The following is a 22,065-nucleotide window of genomic DNA, read 5'->3' as shown; positions in this document are numbered from 1 at the left end:
TATTTACATATAATGTTCACATATGAACAGCTGTCATTGTTCCATGATTGATAATGAGTGGAGCTGGACATCCTTTGTAAAAAACAATAACTAAAAAGTCTACATGATCTTTTTCTATAATTCCTGTCTTACATATTCATTTTGTCCTATCTGTACAGGTTTGACCATGTTCATAAGGCAGCTAAAAACAAAACCCTTATAAGGATATGGTTGGTTAGGACTCTGAGGGAATAAACAATCATTAAATAATTGTGTGTAATTCTGATGTTATTTGACCTTGACTTTTGAACCTCTCATGACACAAGCGAAGGCTAATGCTCATTGTACTAATTCAGGCACATGCTGTGAGAGGTTAACAGAGGATTTCATTTCCTAGTGCTTGAACAGTCTACTTCTCCCTGAGACGAAATGTACTAATAAAGTTCACACTGCTGTTTTATAGCATCTCCTTTTTCCATTGTCATGATTTGAGGCCAAACACAACTACTGCCAGTGTTTCACAGCAGGGGCATTAAAACTCTTCATTGTCCCTAGCTCTCTCTCTCTCTCTCTCTCTCTCTCTCTCTCTCTCTATGTTATAAAAGACAAAAAAAAAAAACATGAAAGGTGGTTAAGAGAACTTGGGGACCAATTTACTGGTATGAAATTCAGGTGCTCTGACAGTCAACTTCCATAAGCCATGAAATCTATCATACTGGAGAATCCTGGTAAAGGAAGTCAGATATGTGGCTTTCTTATTACCTAACTTTTCATGAAACCACAAGTTGAACAATGCTGACTGTGCAATTGTCAATATTTACACCATTTACCCATCCTACTTAAGTCATATTGTAGCCAAAATTACTCAAAATAAATATAAAGCAGGATTTATATGAAATGAGTACTGGCACAAGACAAATATCATTATGGATAAGTGAAAAACAATATAGTCAACACTGACAATATATTTAAAATAGTTCAAACTATGAAACATTTTTATTGTAAAATAGTTGAATAACCTCACAGTATATTATAAAATGATAAAATAATTTAAAACTTGAACAACACAAGACGAGCATTTTTTGTTTTATATGATAATGCTGGAAAAAAAATATTAAAATAATATTTGTTTGTATTATAATTTTGGAATAAAATCGTTAAAATAAATAAATAATAATGATAACAATTTATATTATTATATTAATATGACAATAATAATTAAATTATTTAAATATTATTAAAAAACTAAATACAATTAAAAGTAATATAGATAAAATTATATAATAATATTATATTATATAATAATATGGGTATAATTATAGGTACACACACTCATATAATTGAATAATAATAATAATAATAATAATAATAATAATAATAATAATAATAATAATAATAATAATAATAATAGATTTTTTTATATGAAATTACTTATAATTATTTGTATTAATAAATACAGTGTATTTTCACTATACAATTTGCATATAGATAGACTGTTACTTCAAGAGCATATCCTGCTGGGTTTTCAAAATTATGCACTGCCTTGAGTGCATAATTGCCTTGCCTTGATTCTTATCATTTACACAACCTAAAGGGGAACAAGTCCATTATTCACTCCAGGTCTCCTTTTGTATCCAATGCACTTTGAAGGTCTTAGTCCATCAATGGTTAGTATTAGCAATGTTAACAACAGCCACATAAACCTCAATTAAAATGAGGGGAATGTAGGACTGTGCTAAAAGAGCTCTTTATGACTTAGAGTGACACGGCATGACAAACTGTGCTAGAGAGTGGACGGATGGGTGGCATGACGTCTGATGGATATGCAGCTTATCGTAGCTCTGCCCTCTCTATCAGCTGGGCCTTCAAAATGAGCTGTCAGCTTGTGGTGTGATGGGATATGATCTACAGCTCATGGTTCTGCCATCACATCAGCCCTGCACTGATGAATGTCCCTGTCCATGGTGCTGAAAGCCAGTCGCTGACAATCCAGAGAGGAGCTAGATGGGAGAAAGGATTTAATGACACAGAGTGTGTGACCTTCCGCTGTTTACATCACCTTGTCCTCTCAGCTCCAAAGTTGAAGGTATCATGTGTCACAAGTTGGACGCAAAATTATTCTTAATCAAGGGAGGCAATAAAAGTCAAAAACCAAATGATTGGTGATGGCTTAATCCATAATAGCCCAAAAGTGTACAGGGGTTACAGTCACCCTGCATGTCAAAGATCAGTCAGAGCAGTCAATTCACAAGGGCACTAAATGCAAAGGCTTCAAGGACAGCACTGACGCTATCAACTGCTCTGAATTATGACCCTGCTGCAGTTTGAACATTTAGGCTGAGAACTCACTGCAGATTGAGGTCACAAAGTTTAAGCAGCGAGACAGATTTAGAGGTGGACTGTCTCGGTTTGTATAATTCAAATGAAGGGAAGTCAGAAGCCATTTCAATCACTTTCATTTTGCACAAAATGCCAGTTAACTGTCTGATGGAAATGAATAAGGGAACTTCATCATCAGCTGCTCCAGCAGCCCTTAGGGAGCGTGCGCTTAAAATAACAGCACTTTAAATATCATGTGTATCTGAGTCAAGACTGCTTTTCTGGTCTCTTGGGATCTTCTTCTAAGTTCCTTAGCCTTAAGGAAATGAATTTTTATTGCTGTATCATTCTGAAGCTTCGTAAGCTGAAGTGAAATCATGCTTTTCTTTACACCAGTAAACCTCTTTTATTCTCTATTTAGAGAGAATCCATATTTTCCACAGCTTCAAATGCCTGAGAGCAGTCAATGTTCCACATAAGGAGAAAAAGTCAAACTAGAATTTCTTTCCAATGATTTGACTGTCCTGAACATTGTATAACTACATTTAAGTACAATAATAAAAAGGCATTTAATTTTTTAAAAGACTTGATACATAGTTCTTAGGTATTTTTATGTCTTAAATAACAATTTGAGTATCATTAAGAAAGCCAGATGAATCAATGATTGAATAGACACTGAGACATAGAAAATCAATGTGTCGAAAGCATCTAAATAACCTTTTTTTACGTGTAAAAATGGATTACAAATCACAAAATATCAGTTTCTGTATATTTTAATTTTACTGTGATTATAACACAGCACAAAGAACCAATATTTTTTATCTTTTTTTCAGATAAATATAATATATAATTTGTCAGAATAAATATGATTGGTATTTAAAAAGCATTTAGCATTATATTAAGGCTGTTAACTGTTTAAAAATAATCACACAGGTAATTCACCATTATTAATGACATGACATTAAAACTCTTCAAATGACTGTTGAAACAATGAAGACAGTAGCCTATTTATCTGAAATATTTTATATTTTAAATGATTTAATAGTTTTTTTAATAGAAACTATAAACGCAGTATCACTGCAAATTATCATAAATTATAAATTATCAATTAAAATATAACTTTTATATATATATATATATATATATATATATATATATATATATATATATATATATATATATATATATATATATATATATATATATATATATATATATATATATCAAGAAACATTTAAAATGAATTACTTGAGTACTCATTTAGAAGTTCCCATCTCGTCTGGTTTGTTCCATTGACCATACTGAGCCAAGCAACACTCTAATTATGAAGGCTGTTAGAAGATTTTTGCTTTAATAAACCCCACAAAAAACACTTTACTGTGACGCATCCACACCCCACGCCATCTAACTCTGGAACACATGAGAATGTAACAGTCATTTCACACCCTTCATCATCACCCCCTCCTCCCTGTCACGTCAGCTCATTTAACACAACACAGGCCACCTGATGCCTCTCTCCCACAGGAACACACAGCTATGACACACAGTTCGTGCCTGATTCTCCCAGTGCCTCTGTCAGACAGGCTCAACTCCTCCCGGCCCATTCAGCAAGTGACTAAGCCAATCAGAGGGCACCCAGAAATGGACCTGAACAGTGCAGGCTTTTATGACCCACACCACCTCAAAATACAAATACCAATCCTTGCTTTAATTGTTTAAAAATGAATAAATTAAATATACACTTATTACAAAAGATTGATTCTGACATGTACAAGCATGTTGATTTAAAACAAAATGTGTATATTTTTTGTTTCAGAACTGCAAAATTGGTCTGTCACACCTACATGACTCATGTGGAGGAAAAGTTACACCTCCAGGTTCAATTTAAAATAGAAACAAGCGTGAAGATGATTGCAACAGCAAACACGTAACAAGTACACCAGCGGTCACGAGGAGCAGAACAACATCACTTAGGGCCCTACTGCTGGGTTTTGTTTTGAAGTGTAAAGAACTGGCTCACATAAAGTATGATTTGAAATCAAGTTTTACTCAAAACTAAATCATATGTAAGTAGAGAGCAAGTACATACACACACTGGAGCGCATACTCAGAATTACCTAATTTCTACCAGCATGTTACATGTGCAACACGAGAGAATAAAAGACCAGATAATTTATACACAAATATTAAGAATGCATACAATGCAACCCCTTTACCTAACACTGGCAGATCTGATCACCTGACTATCCTCCTGAAACCTGCATACAGGCTCAGAGTGAGACAAGAGCCACCAGTAGTCAAGGACATTAGAGTGCTGCCACAAAAGGCGATTCCATCTTTACAGGGCTGCTTTGAGTGTACACAGTGGAGTATCTTCAAGGAGGCAGCAACATCTGGGGACTGTATACACCTAGAGGAATATACAGAGACTGTGGGATTTATTAGGAAATGCATTGATGATGTGACTCTTACAGAAACTGTCAAGCTGCATTCAACTGATAAGACTTGGCATACATCAAAGGGTTGTTTATTGCTGAGGCCTCGTGATGCTGCATTAAGATCTGTTGACACTAAAGCAAACAAGATAGCAAGAAACAACCTATAACGAGGAATCAGAGAGGCTAAAAGAGCATATGGATATGGGAAAATTTTGTCCAGCAATTTCACTGACACCAAGGACACAAGGTGCTTACAGCAGGGATTTTGGACAGCTACCCTATAGCCATGAAATGTTTGGAGTGGCTTGTAATGAATCACATCAAGTCATGCCTCCCAACTAGTTTGGACCCATTGCAGTTTGCATTTAAATTGAACAGTTCTACAGAGGATGCACTATCCACTCTGCTCCACCTCGCTCTGACACATCTGTAAAACATGAACACTTATGCCAGGATCCTGTTAATTGATTTCAGCTCTGCATTTAATATAGCTTATTGAAAAGTTGTTGCTGCTGGGTGTGGATCCTGCCATGTGCAGATGGATGTTGGACTTTTTGACTGAGAGACGGCAGACAGTCAGAGTAGGCAGTGTAATATCTGAGACAATCACAGTGAGCACAGGATCACCACAAGGGTGTGTACTGAGCCCTTTACTGTTTACGTTGCAGATGCTTGAATGTTCTGTGAGTTTCACTCACCCACAACACTAAACTACCAACAACATAAAGTTTGCCGAAGCCACCACAGTTGTTGGCCTCATCACTAACAATTATAGAACAGAGGTGGCACAGTTGACAGAGAAGTATAAAATACACAACCTTGCAATCAACAAAAATAAGACCAAGCAGATGGTTGTCGACTTCAGGAGGATTGGTCATTGGCACCATCTCCCACTGACCATCAGTGGCTCTGAAGTAAAGAGGGTGCATAGTGCCGAATTCCTTGGGGTCCATCTGACAGATAAGCTGACGTCGAGTGACAACACCACAGCTGTCATCAAGAGGGCCTAACACTTCACTCTCTCGACAGACTGAATAAGGTGGATCTCCCTATCCCAGCCATGATTATGTTCTACAGAGGCACTATTGGAAGCATTCTCACTTACTGGATCACTTCCTGGTTTGGTAAATGGTGTTGAGACATAAACTGAACAGGATAGTAAGGACTGCTGAAAAAATCATTGGTGCATCGTTGCTGTGTCTCCTGGACATCTAAATTGAACGCTGCATGTGCAGAGCAGATGGCATCATAGAGGACTCCACTCATTTCTCTCATGGCATGTTCACGCTCCTGCAGTCCGGATAAAAATACAGAAGTATCAGATCGAGGACTACTAGGCTGGTAAACTATATTTTTCCCCTACAGCTATCAGACTGCTTATTTTGAGAATGTGAACTGCACTTAAGATACTGCATTTATTAACACAAAATCTATTTGAGTGTATTTTAGTTTATTTATTAATATTCTTATTTAGTATTTATTGTATACTTTTGCTCCGAATTACTGAGATGAGGATGTGAAATGTAGTCTCAATTTTATGTGAATCATGAAAAAGGCAAATAAATGGAATCTACTAAAATGCATATTCAATAATTATTATAGCAATTCCTATAACTATAGACTTTTTATAAATATCTTTTATTTTGTGTATATATATATATATTATATATATTTTATTCAGCTAGGGCACATTAAATGGACCAAATGTGACAGTAAAAACATTCATACTGTTACAAAAGATTTCAATTCCAAATAAATTATATTCTATTCATTAAAGAATCCTGTATGAAAGTTTCCACAAAAAAATTAAGCAGCAGAACTTTTTTCAGCACTGAAAATAATAAGAGCAGCAAATCAGCATATCAGAATTTTTTGAAAACCATGTGACACTAAAGACGGGAGTAAGGATGCTATTATACCTTTGCCCTTACAGGAATCAATTACTGTGCATTCTAAAGTTCATTAAAATATACGTTTTTTTATTATTGTTATTGTAACAATATTTCAATGTTTAATTGTTTTTTTGATCAAATAAATGCAACTTTGATGAGGTAAAAAAAATTATAATAACATCACCCCAAAACTGTAGTCTATTAAAATTATTTTTCCATCCTGAAAACAATTTTAACATTCAAGGATATTTCCAAATTTTCCGCGACTTTGGGAAGACAAGTTTTGACAGAATCAACTTTGCAACTAAGGATGAATTTATCTTCAAGGACACGATGAATTAAAATAATAGTCTAATGCCAGTTCACCACCAGCAAGCCATGTAGTTAATTCACTGTCACTGCTGTGAACACACAAATGAATCACAACCAATATTCAATCAGCTGAGCAAGAGCACATCGTAGACATCCCATTTGTGACTTAATCAGGGTCTAGTGTTGGTTTGCTCGACCGACCTCACATTTCTTCAGAGGCTTTAAAATTAATTTAGATGTGAAGATCCTCCCAATTTAAATGCAAACATAAAGGTGCTGATATGCTTTCAAAGGGTGACTTTACACCTTCCCACATTCATTTATCATCATGAGTCACCTTGCCATAAAAGCTTTAATTTAAATACACTACCTTAGGTCTTAATGAAAGCATGGTGGCAAATTTGCTTGCATGTGTATTTGGAGAGTTTAAGCAATAGATGTTCCCTAATACAACAGAACAAAATGTTCTTTGCTGAAAGCACAATGGAAGGTCACAGCAGGGTTGATTTCATTATTAATATCCACACAGTCTAATTAGTTCTTGAGGTATTTCTATTCTCTCTTTATACAGTAGATGCAGTTTACTCAGTAACACATTCCTCATAGCTCTCTTAAGAGTCACTGAAGGTGGACTATCTTAAATGCTGAAGTGGACTGAATCCTTCTATCACCTGAAGGCCATGACCTGCATAACGTCTGACAGTGAATCTCTTTCTCTGAACACTCCAGAAACTAAAAGTACACATCCTCACACATAAACACCATCTGACAAGACCAGCTTAGACCAGCATGCATTTCCAAGCTGTTAGTGCTTATTTCGATTAGCTGGTGGACCAGCACAGCTTTTCTGGAGAAGCTGGGTGATCAAAAAGCTGGAAGAATTATGATGACACATTATCATATGTCGAGGAACAAAATGTTCATACCCAACACAATAGTTGACTAAAAACATTTTTCACATTTCACTTTCTAAATAAGATCACTAGTTCAAAAAACACTTAGTATCAGTATTTTCAATACTTATATATTATAAATCCTCTCAATACTTATCCATTCATCCTTTGTACTATTTAATTAAATGTGCTATTGAATATCTTATCTCCAGCAGAGTAATCTCCAGTAGTGCAACAAATGGTTAGCATTTTTCATCCATGCACTGTGCACAGGGAAATGTGCTGCTAGTATGTGTGTGTGTGTGTGTGTGTGTGTGTGTGTGCGCGCCCCCTGTGAGGAAGAATATGAATGGGCCACATTTAAAGATGGCAGCGCATGGAGAGGCCACACGGACTGACTTACTGCTTTTAACCTCAAGATCTCATTCAACAAGACTCTCTTCACAGGAGACGACAAACTACAGTCCATCACTGTCAAGCAGATTGTCTCTCTCGCTCACTGTGTGTGTAGGTATGTAGAGAACATATTCCCCTCTGGCTGAAAACCTGCCGACCTGCCTTTGGATTTAAAGTAACAACATAAACACAGGACTCTGTGTGCATGGCTGCACACATTTAATGCTCCAGGACCGCACAGCTGTGCTTTTGTGGTTTGTAACACAACAGCCAACTGAAAGCCATCTTTAAATATTAATGATGGATGGATGGATGGAAAGATATTTTGGACAAATGGTAAACTAACAAATCAACATTAAACAAATGTCACTATGCCTATAGACCAAAATGTCTGAATGTGAATCAATTGAACTGTTTTCAATTCCACTCATTTGCAGCATAAAACAAACTCCAGTTGGAACAATCACATGTATATTTATATAAATATATTTGTATAATTTAAAGTGTTAAATCTAATTACATTTAACCATAGTCTGAGTCCTATTCTCTACCTTGCACAATTTTGTGCACGGTTTTTGAGAATGAGGTAATGTCACTGAACCTGTACATGTTGGCATCTGTTTAATTTTACCAAATTGGCATCAAAATACTGTTGAGCTGATTGGATGCACAGATCAAATATATGAGAAGTGTTCTGTTGACAAATTTATATATATATAAAGTTGAAAACCATTACACACATTAATACGCATTTAAAGAATCCGCTTATTTGTTGCCTAGATGTAGTTAATGCATCCCATAAAGACCCTGATTTGATAATATTACTGTTATACTGTTGATAGTGCAATGAACGTCCATTGTAAAGAGCAAATTAACTAAAGTGGACAGCTGGCAACTGTGCTATGGCCCCCAAAAGAGTTATCTAGTTACTGACATAGGCTTAAATGTTGGTAACATTCAACATTAAGTTCCAAGTAAACACATCTTGCAACTGTAATGTAATGTGTTTATCCATGAAGACTTTATGTTCTCAGTGTGTGCTTTCCGCTCAGCGCAGAGCAGATGTGATTCCTCTGTGGTTTCTCACAGTCAGAGCTGACTCATACGCATTAATGAAACTTCACTGCGCCCCTCTTTTCACAACCTGAGAGGAATGCCTCCAAAGATGACGTGTGAATCACAGTGGCTCTCCAGACTGTTTTGACACCGCGCTTTCTCTGACAGGACCCTCAGAGCTGTTGACTGAATGCATCAGACTACATATCTTAAGACACTGAAGTCAATATTTCCTTTCAGGTAAATAAGACTGTCTCTCTACCTTACATACACACACTGAAAGTCATCTGCGCTGAAGCTGAAAGGAAACAGATGTAAGAATTAAGTTGGATTAATGTTTTGGACCACATTTATAGCAGTCAACAGCTGATGGAAGGTAATGGGATTCAGTACAATACTGGGCCTGTTAGAGGCTGATTAAACATTTATTATGCCAATTAAAGAGATGAAAATATGACAATATACAGTATAGGGCATGATAAATATAAGATCTGTGGAAATGGGTTTAACTGATGGTTTTATATGGGGTCTTGTGTTAGAACTCAACTGTGCAAAGCATCAATAACTGCTTAAAAAGGCTGAAACATACAGCTTGTCAGTCCTCTTTCAAGTATATTGTATTATAAAATAAATTTGGAATAATATATAAATGAGGAATAAACATTTACTTTACTCCACACACAATTTAACAACAATAAATACATTAATACTGTACGTGATCGTCACTCACAAAACTTGGCAGTGCCTTAAGTTATCTTCCACTAAATTTAGTGTATGTCAGTAGGACTCAAGCCTGGGGCTCTGCACAGAGCATTTAGCATTTGTATATTATTCAGCACCACTCACTTCCTTCCTCTCTCCCTCTAACTGTCTCCTAACTGTCTCCACTCATCTTACTCTTAGGAGGCTTCTCTCAGAGCTCATGTGTCTCAGAGCTGTAAGAGTGGGATTTCACACAACCCCAACTCAGAGTCAGTCACCACCTCTCCACACCAGACACCAGCTCCCGAAACGGCGTGCGGATGAAACCTTCATTCATGTACAAGCACATTTATAAGCACGATATTGCAACTGTGTCATCATCCGGCCTTCTGAGAAGCATCTCACAGTGAAAGGTCAGGTAAGGTAAGGTAAAAATAAAATTTCTTGATCCACATTCAACAAACTTCTCCAAAGAACATGGGCTCACAAATTTCCTGATCCTACCCACTGGACCGAAAGCAATTGTGTTGTTACACAACAGTCGTCGACTCTGTCTGGAGGCACTGTCCGTACACATAGTGACAGCAGTGATTCACACACAGGTGGTCATCTCTCCCCAGAGGCTGCAACATGTTGCAAGCGCAAAGTTTAGGCTTATTGTGCCAGGAGACAACCTCACTGAAGTTTCCATTTCTAAAGGAATCTGATCTGATCCCAGTGGCCTGCTTCACAACCCTCATACACACATTCCCATACTTGATGTCTTGGTCCTTAGTACACCCAAAAATGTAGATTTATTCACACAAATGGGGTCATTGCACAGGGTTGCATTGGCACCGACAGTGAACCGGTCGACAGCGACATCATTTGTTCAACAATGGAAACAAAGAAGAACAACGTTAACAATAGGAGGAGGGAAGATGCTGTGATCAGAGCTGTGTTTTTGTTGTGTCTCACTGGATTCACATTAATGGACATGGAATGTCGACATATACGTAAAGCAATTTAAAGAACGGAAAGGAGGACTAAGAATCTCCAATGACAACTGGCAGTGATACATTTGCTACAAGTGCCTGCACTTCTCCATACTTGTGAAATAAGTTAACACAATGTTTACAGTATGTTTACACAGCGTTATAGATCATGGCAGGTGAGGGTGTTTTCATACGGGATGTGTTTGATCAACATCTACTTACGTCACGGTTAGTACCAGTTGTGCTGGTTAGACCCTGCTCCAGAGTAGGAGCTAATTTGGTTCTCAAAAAAGTCAGTCCGGTACTAAAATCACACCCAGTTCCAGCAGTGCGAAAAACGCCCAAAAGTGGGTGTTTCCACAATTAGTTCTGGTACAATGAAAAGATTCCTGTGGTGTGAAAGGCCCTAATGATGTCATTTTTTTTTTGGATGAAAAGTCATTACTGTATTGGCTGAAAATCTTTTTACACAGTTAAATATATTGTATAAAGCTTACATGTCATACATAAAAATTTTCTTTGTCATTTTTTATGCTGTATGGTTGAACAGTAAAGAATATGCATTAAAATATTAGCGCTGATTGGATGCTAGGTTGTGCTATGGGGTATATTGTTCTACAAAAGAAATGCAACTTGAATGAAGATTTAAGATTTTCCAACAATCACTTGGCATTAACTGCCGTTTCTGTGTGGCTAAAGAGCCGCTCACTTTCAGCGCTAAAACAACAAATTGAATCAGCCAGAGGACAACAAGTTTTCAAAAGCTGTGGGAAGAGCCAAGTACTGACAAATACACACAGCTGCATCAGATGGCCTTGTGCTGGTGCCTGTCTGTCATGCCAGAACTCCTTCAAACAGCCTCTTTCCCCGCTCCAGAGTAAATGTGAATCCATGCACGTAGGCCATTTCGCTTCAAGGGTCACATTCATTCTTTATCTGTGTAAGGGATATGGTGTTGTTCATGATGATTTAAGCAGCTTCATAAATGTTCTGTTCCAGACAGGTAGTCTGAAGAAACAGCAAATGACAATTTCCCTCAAGCCAAAAGAGGGAACACACAGGTGAGCAATCATCTACCACAGTTCTCTCTTCTATTGGAGACATCCACACACATGTGTATGCGTGTGTCTGGGCCATGCGTTTAATACGCTTATGCAACTGCACAAAGCGCAACACTGACTGCCTGTTAACTCAAGCTGATCATTTGCCTGGCGGCCCCAGGGCCTCACGAGAACTGCAGTGATCACACAGCTCTGTCTCCAGATCATAACATGACTTTCAGTGGGGTTGACTTTTAGAAAGCAATTTCTATAGGAAACTGTTAAGAAGCATCTCACACAAGCCAAACTGTCTCTTGGTTAAAAATTTGCCAAATGTTAGCAATCCATCAAAGGGACAGTCCACCCCAAAACGTACACTCTGTTATGATTTAGTCACCTTCATGTTGTTCCAAACTTGTATGACCTTCTTTCTTCAGTGAACATAAAAGAAGATACTTAGAAAAATGTTACTACTGTTCAACAAAATTTAGAATTTGGCTTTCTTTGTATTTTGGGTGAATTATCCCTTTGTCTAGGGATGCACTGACAGAAAAGTTGGATAAAGTAATTACATTAATATATATTAATGTAGGGACAAAATTCTATATTATTTTATATAAATAAATAGATAAAAAAATTAAGCATGCAAGTAAATAGTCATGTGAGTAATAAAAAATAAAATAAATAAAAGCACATAGTAAATGAATAAAATAAAAGCATTCAAGTACATAAATAGAGTGTTAAGTAAATAAATAAATAAAAAGTATGCAAGTAAATCCATTGATCAATCATTAAAAACATGCAATTAAGTAAATGAGGAAACAAAAATCAATCATTTTTAAGTGAATTTAGGCTTTAAAACAGCATCTGCTTAATATTACTGTTAAATTTATGGACTTCTGTTCCTTTTAGTATTCCTTATTTGGTCAGTTTCCATTCCTTTGTTAATTGATTACTCCCTGCCCGTTTCCATTCCTCTCATTACTTTCCTTGTGTTTAAATACCCTGTCTGTTTGGTTCCAGTTTGTCCACTATTGTTCTATCTAATGTTTGAACATTTGATGACTACGTTGAATGCAGCGCTGATCTGTGTTTGGTTGTGCCCCTGTTCTCCTTTGGATCATTAAAATAACTATTTATATATCTTCTTCCTCGTATGACTACTCTACACACCAGCACATGTGTAACAATTACATATAACGACATTATTAAATTATTAGTGTAGATATCTTTCTAGGTAATATACTCCTTCGGTCTGCCTCAGGTGGCAACAGGATGTAGCTCACAGTAAATTTGTGCTCTTTACATGTTTGTATTCAAAGCCATGTCTGCAAATACACTCTTTGCCAGAGGGTGGAGCTTGTGGAGCAGCAGAATTATAGCCTTCACATAAAGTAAACACTACATTATTACAGGCATTAACCCCTTACTAGTAACCCCCCTTTTTTGGCATGGAGACCGAAATTACATACCCAAAATAAAAAGGTTTCTGCTCATGATTCTTTCTCACTAGATACATAACCAACCTTTATTCACAAAGCTGACACTTTAAAGTTTACTGTTCAGGAATCAGAATCACTCAGACTGTTATGATAATAGAGATATATAAGCTCAAACATAAAAACAAAAATAAAAATATTAAAAACATATGTTTTAAATGTATTTAAAAAAATGTTGATGTAGGAAATGAGTTTGAAAACACAGTGTAGCTAAGGCCACAAGTCTTCCAAGACTTCATAAAAAATTTCATAATCGAATCTGTAAAACTGTGAATTTTATGAAATATTTTCTAAGGCCATGTCATGTGTGTTTTTAGAGAAGGCTCATCAGATTGATTTATGGCCCTTGTCATCTCTGTAAGATCTCACATGTAAACTCTCCTGTGCTCTTTGTGTATGTTTCACTGTTGAAAACTGCCCGAATCATTATTCTATTGTTCTCACCAAACGGTTCTTTCACACCTCCGCCAAGTATGACACATTATCCGCATTATTCTTTTATCATTATTCTTTTGTTTTTATTCCACCTTTATTAGCCTTGATTGTGGTTTTTCAGGCTTTACAAAGCAACAAAGCAGCGATCTCACTTCAGTCTCTCTTTGCATTTAGCCCTTATTTATCAAAAGTCTTACTATAAAAATACAACAAAACATTTTCTTACGACCTTACGTGAATTATTGAGACAAAAATGCATTATGAAGAAGAAAAGCACCTGCTATTAGAAGCATTGGTGCTAACGTTAGCATCAAGCTACATCTGACAATTTATGAAATTATTAATACACTTTTACTCAAAACTCACTTTAAACCCCGATCGAGTGTTTATAATAACTTCCTTTAGCGATCAGGGGTGGAATTTGGTCGTTTACTGTTGTAAAAATATGTTATTTGTAGCCTTTTTCATCGCTGCACAAGTTAGCATTTCCGATGTACATTTTCGATTTTTTTTATAAAAACGCCCCAGATCTCAAGAAATTCTCATACCAAGCTTTACTATCGTAATCGCGGGTTTATTATTCGGATATTTTGTGTGTACAGAGGTGTTTCAGTGTTGTTTTGGCCAGATAACTACCAGGAAGTGTGCAGGAAGCATGTGACACGATGGGGCAGTGTCCAGATATTACACTCTCAGATTGACGTTTGAAAGACCCAATCAGAGTCTGAGTCACACACCGCACGAGCTGTGACTACTGCACGCACACACAGATCGCTGGGAGAGGCTGTTTATCATCTGATCGCGTAAATCCGTGGAAAATGAATAGAAATGACGATTCTGTCTGAAGAAATATGAAGTAAACATCAGTAAATATATCCATATATCTCCGCAGATATGCATCTTTGGTCTGTAAATCCTTATTGATGCTGTTCAGTGAGTCTATGTGAACACAAATAAACCGCTCTTGACGTGACTGAATATGAGGGAGTTGCTAATTTCTATTCAAAATGTGGCATAATACGGATTTATTATTTTGCACTCCTGACATAAATCACTAAATATCTGTCACTGCAACAATGTTTTATCAAAATATTGGTCAAATATCGAAGCTTGAGTCTTTAAACTTTCCATTGATGCACAGTTTGTCCAGATGAAGTAAGACAGTGATGTTTAATGTGCTGTGAAAGTGAAACAATAATAAACTGGGGCCGTCAGCGATGTTTGCACTCAAAGGGGTTAATATGAAAAAAAATGCCATCAAAACTTTCCTGACCGAAATGTGAGTTTACAGGTATTATTTAATCGCCATAAATTACACAAGATATGTATCATCATTCATCATTAGTAGATTGGAACTATAGCTTAAGTTGACATAAATGTGGGCTATTTGGTGGTTGCTAAATAAGTTTTTATTTTGAAACATGCCATGCTCAAGTTTAATTAATAAATCATAGCATAAAGGCAAGTACACTGATTAGCTCTCATGCTAGGCTTCTTTACTAGTGATGGCCGATTCTTGAACGAATCGTTCAATTTAACCGGTTCTTTTTATTGAACCGGTTGAACCAGTTCAACCAAATCGAACTGAATCGTTTGAGACGGCAAATGAATCGTTTGATCCACAAATGACTTAAGCTGTTAACTTTTTTAACGTGACTGACACTCCCTCTTAGTCAGAATAAACCAATTTCCCGGAGTAATTCATTTACTCAAACAGTACACTGACTGAACTGCTGTGAAGACCGAACTGCTGGAGCAGTTTTCGTTCTCAAGTCAAGAACCAGTTGCTTCGGTTTTCGGATCACCAGTACACTCAACCGAGAATCGTTTCTGTCGGACGCGTCCAATTTGAGAACCGATGACCTGATTCTCGTTCTAGAGTCAAGAACCGGTTGCTTCGGTTTTCTGATCATCAGTACACTCAACCGAGAATCGTTTCTGTCGGACACACGTCCGAATTGAGAACCGATGAACTGATGATACTGCGCATGCGCGATTCAGCGTGAAGCCAACTGACTCACAGCATGTCTGAACCGATGTGATTCTTTTGGTGATTGATTCTGATTCTGTACTAATGTTATGAGCGCGGGTATTTGGATGAAGGGCAATCTGGTGAAACGTAAGTTCATTTAATAACAAATACATCGCAATGGATTATGTTTAGTAAGTGGATCATGGTTTCTGCGCTGATGACACCTAATTTATTTACTTTATATCTTCAAGACTTAAATCCTCATATGCACATTATTGCTGTTACTGTATTTGGGTGTTGTTGCAAAATTCAAATGTAAACTTTTCATGATTATGAGGTTTTTAACTGACTAAAGTTATGATTACTGACTTTATATATTTCAATGTTTGATAGATGTGACGCCATTACGTCATCGCCAATGACGTCATTACGGCGAGCGTAAAATAACCGCTGAACCGGTTTTTTCAACCGGTTTATTGAATCGAACCGTCCAAAAGAACCGGTTCGCGGAAAAGAATCGAACTTCCCATCACTATTCTTTACTAGCGCATTGTGCATTCCACCCACAGTATATCAGTGGAACATACCAACTATACAAAATATGTAGGGGAAACCTAAACTGAACCATTAACTACATATACTATAAGCAGGGCATTGCTGAAAATGAGTGTGTGAGTTTGTTTACATAATGCTGAATTACATAATTCATAGAGCCAGTAGGCTCCTCCCAAGTGTAGGCCCCCTGGTGTCCATATAGGGAACAGCAGTGGATCAACAGTGGTCACAGCTCTCACAGGAACACTAGAGTCATGCGGGATCTCTGATTTATCTCACGCTGAGTCCATCGGCGTGAGCAGCATCACTGACCGCCTTCCTGCTGGTCAGGCCTAGATCTGCGTAACAGTGCCTGACATACTGAAGAGTGAATATTGTATTAAACACACTTGCTACTGTCATCCCAGCCGATCTAGAACAACTCAAATCCTCCATACAGCACAACCTGCAACATACAAATGGGTTGAGCCTCTAAATCATCTGAGGGCAACCAACTTACTTTTTTTTCCATTTGCAAGATTTGGTAATGGGTTTTGCAGCAGGTATTGATTAGCTGTCCTGGTGGCATTAATCTAGGACAACAGGAATATAAATGAAACATATGGCCTTGTCTTGTATATAACTGTTGAGGTGAACCAGCTCCATTACAACTTGGGCTCTAGAATAATAATCTAATGAGATTATGATTCCTGTCCTACACTGTCCGACTTTCACAACCTAATAGATTCAGGAGTTAAGAAACAAGATTGTGCAGATCTGAATCATGAAACAGATCGTATAACAGAAAAAGAACTCATCCATTTGGAAGGCAAGTTGCAAGATAAGTGGAGTCAGTTAAAGTTTAATTTTGGAGATGAAAAGGTAAAAATAGCTTTTTTTGACAGTAATTTGAAGAAACCTGAAAAGACCCAAAATAGATCTACAAAACTGTGTATTCATCACAGCAACCCCATTCTGTCAGACACCACTTCTTTAAAATAAAGGAAAGTGGCCCAGACAAACACATGCACACTGACTCTGTCTGCAAAGCGCTGAGCCCTACAGAGACAAATATTAGCCATTTAACAATCTGAAAAGGCCTTTATCTTAGAAACTAATAAAAATGAACCAACAGTCCTCTTGGTGAAATTAGAGCACATGTATAAAAAACAAAACAAAAAAAAAACATGAACATTTTTCTGAACAAAGTATCTTTATATTTTGAGAACATGGATTCATGTTATTCTTTTTGTAAACAAGGATGGTAGAAAGATAAGAACCGTAATTTGTCCTGTAGGTAGTGAGCTGTTGAGTGACATACAGTACATACAGTACTGTACAGTTGTTCTAAAACCTGCAGCACTGCAGTACAGATAAAAGGACAAGGACACATTTGTCCACCAATGTCCTTTAACTCCTTCAGATCTGACCTTCAGGTCCAGCGTCAGCTTGTGTTCTGCTGCGGTGGGGGCCGATGGCTGGAATAGCTTCATGAATAATTTGTGTTGACAGAGAAGGTGGCCTGGGAGAAGAGTGCAGCTTTAGTTCAGTGTGGCACAGATTACGAGACACAACTGCTGTTCAATACAGGACTACTGAGATAATGATTACAGGCTCCCAAGTCAGCAAGCTTGAGGCCGATATAAAGAGAAAGAGAAGAGGCATGTATGGCGAGGTATGTATAGTGCAGCTCTCTGTAACCGTGCTGGCTCTGTGTCTTCTGATATGAATGCTGAACACATCAGTGCTGCAGGAGAACTATCCCACAGACTGTTATAAACACACACACACACACACTGGAAGGATCTAGAGGACAGAAATAATCTGATAAGAGAACATCACACATTTGAGTTAGGAGTGTGATAACAGTTTCTCATTGAACTCAAGCGATTGTTAGATACTGCCATACTGTGCCTGGAATAGAATAGAATAGAATAGAATAGAATAGAATAGAATAGAATAGAATAGAATAGAATATTGCCTATTAAATAACAATTAGCTTTGGCCTCTTTTGGTATTATATTTGTTGACAGTAGTGGTGTGCGATATCAAATTTTTTGACCATGGTTTATTAAAATGTCTCCACGATCTGCTTTTGAAGAAATATGGTAGTGTCATGCTACGGTGCAAACTCTGAACCATCAGCTGTGGTTCTGACACCACCTTGGTTACCCACATTCTTCAATATAACTTTTATATTCAATTAAAGAAAGAAACTCCTTCAGGTTTGATATGATAACTTTTTTTTTTATGAACTTATGTAATCTAATCAGTAAATATCCACCCAAATCACTGTAAGATCTCCACCACAGTATACAGATTCACAGTCTGTCTAGAACACGCAAACATGGACAAGAGTGCTAAAATAAGAGAAAAAAACTACATTGATTTAGAAGCATTAAACTCGAGTCCTAAGCCTAAGCTAGGTTATACTGTATCTCAAACCACAGCACATTCTTTCATTTGATAAACTGCTCTTTACACTATCTTAAATTGCACTTTACGACCTTGAGTGCTCAAAGCATCACCATGGGAACAGTTGGCAAGAAACATTTGACAGGAATGTATAAGGAACAGCTCCACAAGACTCTCAAAGCTTCTACAAAGACAGCCAGCTGCATTTTATATAATCTAGTTGTTGTTTTAATGCCAAAGCTATGTTTTAGGCAGACGGACTGCATTTCAAAAGTTGTGTGGCCAAAATATTTATTTCAGGGATATCACAGATGTCAATTGGAAAGTCTTTGTGTGTGTGTGTGTGTGTGTGTGTGTGTGTGTGTGTGTGTGTGTGTGTGTGTGTGTAAAGAAAGTAAACACCTGCTGGCAGAAGCTCCAGTAGCTCTGCGTCTCTGATAAACGCTGACATCATTCCTGTACTCTCTAAAACTCTCCTGAACTCTCGAGAACCATCCACCACCCAACATCAGAGAGCCAAGGAGAGATTTATGGCAACAAGAAAAATAAAATAATGCTTTACATTAAAGGGATGGTTCACCCAAAAATTCTGTCGTCAGTTTCTTTCTTCTGTTGAGCACAAAAGAAGTTATTCTGAAGAATGTTGGTAACCAAACAGTTAACAGTAGCCATTGATTCCCATGCACTGTATGATAATGATTACCATCAACTGTTTGGAGGAACTTAAGTGTGAGTAAATGATGACAGAAGTTTCATTTTTGGGTGAACCCTTAGGAAAGAGCAGAACATACTCTAAATTTAAGACCTGTTGAAGATCTGTGTTTCAAAAACTCTCAGTTTTTTGTCAGATAAGGAATAAATGTACAATATTAAAATTGTATAATATTTTATCTAAATAAATTATGATAATAATAATAAACAGAAAACCTAATTTTAAATGCTACAAAAAGCAAAACTCAATTCACATACATAGATAGATAGATAGATAGATAGATAGATAGATAGATAGATAGATAGATAGATAGATAGATAGATAGATAGATAGATAGATAGATAGATAGATAGATAGATAGATAGATAGGAGAGACCCCTCACCCCACACACACACGATTGAAAAGCACTTTGGGTGTACAACAATACACAATAAAGCGCTATATAAATGCATCATTCATTCATTCACATATACTAATATACAAAAGCGATATACAAATAAACTTGAATTGAATTGAATTCTATCCAATTTACCTGTTATCAGACCAATCACAGAAGTTGTTAATACTGCTAAAAATGTGTGGCTACTAGGCATTGGGAGAGGGATTACAACACATATATACAGAACTATATACAGGCCTGAGGGAAAACTGAGTGCTGTGTTATGATGACATCACAGACAGCAGCTACTCTTTCGCCTTTCTCTCAAGCAGGTCGATACCCATTTAAAGGGGAACAATGATATTAATTCTTTAATAAATTGCTACATCACATTTACTTGACAGAGGCAGATTATAAACCCCGCTCCAGGGAGCAGGCTTCATTTATATTACTATCCTAAGGTCAGAAGAGAAAAACAATTAAAGATGAATCATAACCTCACATTTGTCGATTAACATTTAAAATATAAAATAACAATTAACAATGACAGGATTCAAGTGGAATATATAAGCTAACTTAAGCTAAATGACCAAATAATCACATATTTTAAAGGCGCTGACAGTTCTGTTAATTGCAGATTTTTAGGGTTGAAACAAAAGACAGGATGCTAGAGTCCATTAAAAAGGGTCTAGCAAATGCTAATGAACCCAGTTCATACACAAACCTGTTAAAGAGTTCAAGCCCATTATTATTACAGTATAAAAGCAACTGAAACAGCATCTCAGCTACAGTAGTTATTCTATGATCAATTGTCTGATTCAGCCCACAGCAGTTCAGAGGTCTGCTTCCCTAGATATAACCCATTGTTCCTAAATCAAAAGGCTGTGGTGGGCATCATTATTACAGCCTCACTGTGGGAACGCTTCTATTGTCATTTCAAACTGTTACAAAGTACTGACTTGCTGCACTAGGAGAAAATCAAGAGGAAAGCACTTACAGTAGCTCATCTTTAATGCTGCCACCCCCGCGTTACTCACCAAGACTGGGGAAATCACTCAGTGATACAGCTTCAGTCACATCCTACAGTTCACAGTTTTGTTATGAGAAGACAACAGGTTAGCCATTAGCATCAGCGCTCTAGCAATAATATATACCCCAATAATTTTGTGTACAGAGCATTGAGAGAAACATAACATTCTTTGTCAAAGCAAAGAACACGTTGCATTCACATAATGAAAAGATTATTCATTCTTTTTTATGGTGATGCGTTTAATTTCTGCAATACTAACGGAACAAAAAAAGAAATGCAACAGTAACGACTGTCTGAAAACAGTTTTCCAGTTCGGTTCATGAATTTTCTTTTTTTTTTTTTGAGCCATTTCTTTTTAGTGAACCGGATGAACTAGTTTACCAAACTGGATTGAATTATCTGAAACAGTTCACGGCCTGAGTCTACACTGATCCCTAATTTGCACACACACACAAAATATACAGACATGCCTGACAGTCACTCCAAAACTCCAAAAGACTATAAGCATTTCTTTAAGCTTTTGCATAGTCTATGTAAAAATGTTTGAGTTTAGACTTGTTTAATCACTTTATATGCTTTAAACATGTAAAACATCTGCATTTGCACATTATTGCCTGCATTGAGTTTTTTAGTTGAAAATGAATGTAAAGTAAAAAAAAAATGTAAAGAAAATAATGGAATCAAATGTAAATCATCACTTAAACAAAGCTTTGAGTGTGTATTTTTATCCATTGGGGTAAATAGAATTGCTTTTTAGTGATGTCATTGCATGATGACATAAGATTGGTGAATCTTTTTTTTTTTTTTTTCAATTGATTGAAACAAACTGTACAAAAGAACCAGTTTGTGAAAATCTTGATTTGTCATAAGTTCAAAGTATACTTCAGTACGCTAGGGTATGCATGAAAACAATATTACTTTCTGTAAATCTGTCTTTGAAACAATAGACAAATAAATCAGGCCTGACTTTGGGCTTTAAACTTCTCCAAATGAGTCAGTCTGTCTTTAGATAAACAACTGTATATTGTGTATAGACATTCCATTCTACAAGTTTAAATCTGATCTCCCACTAAACAGCATGCCTGTC

The 22,065-nt window shown here is 36.7% G+C and overlaps 1 protein-coding gene across 6 annotated transcripts in view; it reads right to left on the bottom strand.

Annotated features, from left to right (window-relative positions):
• Window positions 1-22,065, bottom strand: part of LOC113057777 (fibroblast growth factor 13) — a 115,738-nt gene that overhangs the window by 62,408 nt on the left and 31,265 nt on the right. The window lies entirely within an intron of this gene.

This window comes from Carassius auratus, chromosome 39 (genome assembly GCF_003368295.1).
Source record: "Carassius auratus strain Wakin chromosome 39, ASM336829v1, whole genome shotgun sequence".
In the NCBI taxonomy this organism is placed as follows: Eukaryota; Metazoa; Chordata; class Actinopteri; order Cypriniformes; family Cyprinidae; genus Carassius; species Carassius auratus.
Note: the sequence above shows the minus strand (reverse complement) of the source record. Positions and strands in the feature narration are given on the sequence as shown.